A 6,292-nucleotide genomic window follows, 5' to 3' on the forward strand; every position below is an offset into this window, starting at 1 on the left:
GGGATCAGTAATGTCCGTGGACGTGTACTCGGCCTGGTGGTAGGAAGGAGGATCAGGTTCTGAAATGTGCGGTGCAGTATCACGGCTACTGACACTTGACCGTGTGGAAGACAGAGTGTTTGTGGTGGTGCCAATCTGACTGGAAGCATTATCCGCTATCCAACTAACAACCTGTTGACACTGGTCTTGGTTCAAGAGCGGTGTACTGCTGCGGTCCCCAAGAATTTGGGACAGGACGTGCGAGCGACTAGATGTGGCCCTTTGTTGTGGCGAAATTAGAGCTTGCACACAACCTCGGTCTCTGCCTGCACCACCATCATGTCCACTTCCTTGTTCGTTGACAACGCCCTTGCGCATTTTGCAATGCTGTGCTGATGTGTATTCACTAGACTTGTGCGTTATATCCAAGTTTTTGCAAAACTCACACAAATGCAGCGGAAAGCTGCCACCAACAGGCACACACGTGCGGTTTTTAAATGCAGGCACGGAGGCACTAAGAACCTAACAGGTCTCTATCCAGGGACAACGTGGAGCCTCCCAATTTTTGGCTGCCCTGCCTAAGGGCTATACTATAATACACCCACTTCCTTACAATGGGCACTTCAGGTTTACAGGCCCTCATGCACGTCTCTATCCAGGGACAACGTGGAGCCTCCCAATTTTTGGCTGCCCTGCCTAAGGGCTATACTACAATAGACCCACTTCCTTACAATGGGCACTTCAGGTTTACAGGCCATCATGCACGTCTCTATCCAGGGACAATGTGGAGCCTCCCAATTTTTGGCTGCCCTGCCTAAGGGCTATACTACAATAGACCCACTTCCTTACAATGGGCATTTCAGGTTTACAGGCCATCATGCACGTCTCTATCCAGGGACAATGTGGAGCCTCCCAATTTTTGACTGCCCTGCCTAAGGGCTATACTATAATACACCCACTTCCTTACAATGGGCACTTCAGGTTTACAGGCCCTCATGCACGTCTCTATCCAGGGACAACGTGGAGCCTCCCAATTTTTGGCTGCCCTGCCTAAGGGCTATACTATAATACACCCACTTCCTTACAATGGGCACTTCAGGTTTACAGGCCATCATGCACGTCTCTATCCAGGGACAATGTGGAGCCTCCCAATTTTTGACTGCCCTGCCTAAGGGCTATACTATAATACACCCACTTCCTTACAATGGGCACTTCAGGTTTACAGGCCCTCATGCACGTCTCTATCCAGGGACAACGTGGAGCCTCCCAATTTTTGGCTGCCCTGCCTAAGGGCTATACTATAATACACCCACTTCCTTACAATGGGCACTTCAGGTTTACAGGCCCTCATGCACGTCTCTATCCAGGGACAATGTGGAGCCTCCCAATTTTTGGCTGCCCTGCCTAAGGGCTATACTATAATACACCCACTTCCTGACAATGGACACTTAATGTTTTGAGGCCCTCATGCACGTCTGTATGCAGGGGCATTGGTGAACCTCACAATTTTGGACTGCCCTGGCAAAGGAAAATACTACAAAGACTCACTTCCTCAAAATGGGCACATTAGACTCAAGAGGCCTTCATGTACGTCTCTTCTCAGGGACATCGGAGTGCCACACAATGTTTTCACGTAAAATCTTTCATGTATTAATCTCAAAAAGTAACATACACCAGCTCTATCTCACTATTGGGTATGTGCCCTTAACATTTCCGCCATGAAAAATCATTTTGGGGTCATTTTGGAAGGTTTTCTGGTGAGTCCGTAAAAATGGCGTAAAACGCGGACAAAATTGTTCACAGCTGTGACTTTTCAGTGATAAATGCTTCAAGGGGTCTTCCCCATGCTGTTGCCATGTCATTTGAGCACTCTTCTGAGACTTTTGTGCCATTTTTAGGGTTTCTCCATGCTGCCGGGGGGTCATTTCACAAAAATACTCGGGTCTCCCATAGGATAACATTGGGCTCGTTGCTCGGCCCGAGTACACGAGTATCTTGGGAGGCTCGGCCCGAGCTTCGAGCACCCGAGCTTTTTAGTACTCGCTCATCACTACTCAAGACCCACCTCTTCCACCAAGCCTACAACCTACAATAACCCTCAGTCCAGTACACCACTGTGCATACCAGTCTGTTTTGTACTGTTGATGATTGTTGTACGTATACCCTCTTTCACTTGTAAAGCGCCATGGAATAAATGGCGCTATAATAATAAATAATAATAATAATATATATATATATTTTATTTTTTTTTACCATGCGTGATGCTTTAAAATGAATTGGAAAATAGAAAACAGATGATAACTCGACTGTTTAAATTTCATTGCTTCAGCTCCACCGCGATGGTGGTCCCAGCTGCTTTGTTTACTTTCCCGCCGCGATCACAACGCCTACCTATGTGAGCACTGCAGTCAATCACTGGCTTCAGCTGTGAGTCTAAGGAGTACAGCATGACACCATGTCCGGTCATCCTTAGTCTTCACTTATCCACTTGTCGGCTCCTTGCCATCAGTTAACCTTCTACAGCCTGACAGTCCATTGCTTCTCCATCTGAACCCAAATTATGCAAACCCCTCCATTGTGCACACTCTGCGTCTCATGGTATCGGACACATCAGTCCCCTTGATTGGAAGTCTTCCATGAGATAAAAGTGCAATGGGCATTATCCTTAAGAAACTAAAACATTTTTTTCACTGTTCACATATCCTACTAATTAATCAGTCACATAAAACGCAAACGGACTACAATTGTTTATATTACTGTATTTTCTTTTCTTTTTTGGATAATTCCATTTCCATTTTGGATCTTTTATGTTCTAAGATAATTTAATTCAATAGATGAACAAATTAATTACGGTAAATCCTACTTAAATTTTACAAAAATCATTATGCTCCAAAATGCAGATTTTTGGTAATTTTCTCCATGCTAATTCAGCAAAAATGGCAACCGGTTGGCTGAAATTTTGCTAAAATATACCAAAAACAATACTCCCATCACTCCTCCTCTTTCAGGCCACCTCAGATGCTTGCTGTCTCCTGTATGGTCCACGGCACCTCCTCTTAAGGCTGAGTGTAGCTTCATGCTAGGCTGGGTGTCATAGATGTGTCCTGGGTGACAGATAGTCATCATGTGGTTTCTGGCAATAGAAGGTCGCAGCATTTGGCTGCACAGAATGCTCCCTGACTTTCTATTGTTCCTGTTGTCAGTATTCATTGGTATAGGTAGCTTTCCTGCTGGATTCATCTCTTCCCCTTCCACCCGGCTGCGGATCATCAGCATTCTCTTGGCTGATATCTTCAGTTCATTCAAGCCTTGGTTGCGAGCAGGTGGCTTGTACTAATCTGGGGTATCGTTGCTGAAAACTTTACCTTTGTCATCTGTAGATAAGTAGTTCATCCATCCCCCCCATGTGTCCTCCTTGTGTCGTCTATAGCGTTTAGTGAGGTTGACAAAGCGCCCATCCCATCCGTACCTTATTTGGGGCCCAGCACTAGGGATACCTAGGGTCAGGCATACTGCCCAACGCATAGGTGCGGAACCTATCTAAGGTGGTGAGAGACCTCATGGACCAGCAGTAGGTTTGGTCAGGGGTCACCATCTTTCATTTCCCTACACACAGGGTTTCCCGTCCCTTCCCTTTTGCCATTCGCTTGGTACTTCCCCATAATTAGTGTGACACTGGTACTTCCAGACATGACTAGGACAGACATCTTGCAGCAAATTTTGAAATGAACTTCCATTTACGATTAGGCCCAGGACATCCCTGTGTGAGAACTATTGCAAGCGGCGGACAGAAGATCCTGCCTAGCTTAAAGCGCATCAATCACCACGATTTTCCTATATAACCTATAGCCAGTGCTGTACTGGCACTATCAATGCTATACATACCTTTAGTTGTCAGCTCGGATGTATAGGTTTTGAAACACAAACAAGTAAAGTTTGTAAAATGAGCAGCTTTTTGATTGGCAACAGGTGATAGCTGGGTGGGTATTCATAGTGATTCCCGACCCCCTGCATGTCCATCCTCCCCCTACCTATTATTTATGCTAATTCCATTATAGAGGCATTTTACTAATGGTTGTGGCTATGGTGGCCTGAAAGACCTTGCTTCTGTCATACTCATTTGAACAGAAGGGGAGGAGCCTCAGCCAACATAGCTGATACCAGGAAGCAACATTACTTTTCTGTTGGCTGAGCCCCCGCCCCTTCTGGTCACATGGGTATGACATCAGCACAGATCCTTCTAGTCACTTAGCAAAACGATTCTGTATAGAATTAGCATAAATAACGGGGAGGATGGACATGCAGGGGGGCGGGAATCATGATGAATACCCACCCCAGCTATCAGCTGATCGACAGCTGCTGTCACTCAAAAAGCTGCTCATTTTACAAACTTTACTTGCTTTTGTTTCAAACCCTATACGTTCTATCTGACCACTAAAGATATGTATAGAATCAGTCTGATAGTGCCAGTATAGCACTGTATGTATAGAATCAGCCTGATAGTGCCAGTATAGCACTGTATGTATAGAATCAGCCTGATAGTGCCAGTATAGCACTGTATGTATAGAATCAGTCTGATAGTGCCAGTATAGCACTGTATGTATAGAATCAGCCTGATAGTGGCAGTATAGCACTGGCTTTAGGTTATATAGGAAAATCCTGGTGATTGGTGCACTTTAAGGATGCCTGTGGCTTTAGCGCAAGGCAGCAGTAAGACGATACATCAAGGACCGTATGGAGGACATTGAGCTGCGGAGGTGAGTGGTGAGATGAGTATTGGTTGGGTTTTCTACATCCATCCAAATCCCAGAATATAATAAGGGACATTCAATGGCTGAGAATAAATTTGCAGCAAATCGATTTTCCAGAATTTGAATCAGATCCAGATTCTCTCATTAATTTCATAAACAGTAATTGGATTAATGTGATACAAAACAAAACTTTAACGCAAGAAGCCAACTTTTGAGATGAAGCCATATCGCAAACCGTTCTAGTGGTCTACGATCAGATGATAATTCCTCCACGTTGAGATTGTGCCATGGAGAGGACTGAAGGGTTAATCCACTTTTAGTGCCTTAGGGAAGTCATAGCTTTGCAGATAAGAGAGCCTGTAATAAGCTGTCACCGTGTCACTTGCCAGTGTTATGACAGTGTCATTGTGACAGCTTATTATCACCCCCGGTGACATCGTCTTTGCTGGGATCAGCCCCTCACAGGCTGCAGATTGCAGGGAAGCAGAACATCTCAACCACTCTTCTGCAGAAATGTCAGGCAAGTTCATCGAGGTCAACGGAGGAGCTCAGTCAACAACGCGTCCCGGCTCAGCCGTCTAGACCGGGAACATCCCGACCCCAATATTTTGTTGCAATCTGATTGTAATACCTGTAAAAAACAAAAGTTATACCGATCTGATCCGGGACACAAACGTCTTCCGAATGTGCAAGACAGAATCAGCTTTGACGTGATGATTTATGCCCAGAATCAGGACGGAGAACTGACGATGATCAAACCCAACATCTCAAAGTTTAAAGACAATGAATTCTAAATTTAGTCTTTGGCTTTTCTCTGGACGAAGGGGCTTGAAGCTGTAGAAAATGTTTGCATGGAAGCCTACAAGAAAAAAGCTGCAAAAAAAAAAAAAAGGGCGAAATCTACCGGTAGGGATGAGCGATCTTGATCGAAAAAGATTGGAAAGTTTCAAAATCGAACGATCCTTGGCGAGATCGGAAAACCGAACATTTGACCGAAAAGTCGGTTTGGATCGGTACATGTTCAGTTTGCAGAAACCATTATCTCTCGGCCCCATCACAGCCATGTCAAGTCTTGGCACGACAATGATTGGCCAGGGAAATTCCTGCAAAAAAAGGAAGGAAAATGGTTAAAGGTAACCTGTCAGCAGAAATTTTGCACTAAACCTAAAAGATTCCCCCTCTGCAGCTCCCGGGCTGCATTCTGTAAAGGTTCCTGTTGTTATTGTGCCCCTTTTGAGACCAAAATAAAGACTTTATAAAGTCTTACCTTTTTGTATGCTAATCGTTTTTTATGTACACGGGGGCGGGCTCTCTTGCGTCCGTTAGTCGCCCTCCTGCCGCTTTACGTCGTCCCCCATCACTCATTTCCATAACTGAGGCCGCCGCCCAGTGCTCGCAAGGTCTCATGCATGCGCCGTGCCACTCTCGCGGGAGTGAGCACTGCGCAGTATGACCGCTGGTGACGTGATTGCGCAGGCGTGAGATTATAAGGCGGCGCTGTGATTTTCATCAGCAAGTACCGCCCATAATCTCGTACCCGCGCTTTTCACTCTGCCTCCACC

The sequence above is a fragment of the Anomaloglossus baeobatrachus genome, chromosome 11 (genome assembly GCF_048569485.1).
Source record: "Anomaloglossus baeobatrachus isolate aAnoBae1 chromosome 11, aAnoBae1.hap1, whole genome shotgun sequence".
Lineage (NCBI taxonomy): Eukaryota > Metazoa > Chordata > Amphibia > Anura > Aromobatidae > Anomaloglossus > Anomaloglossus baeobatrachus.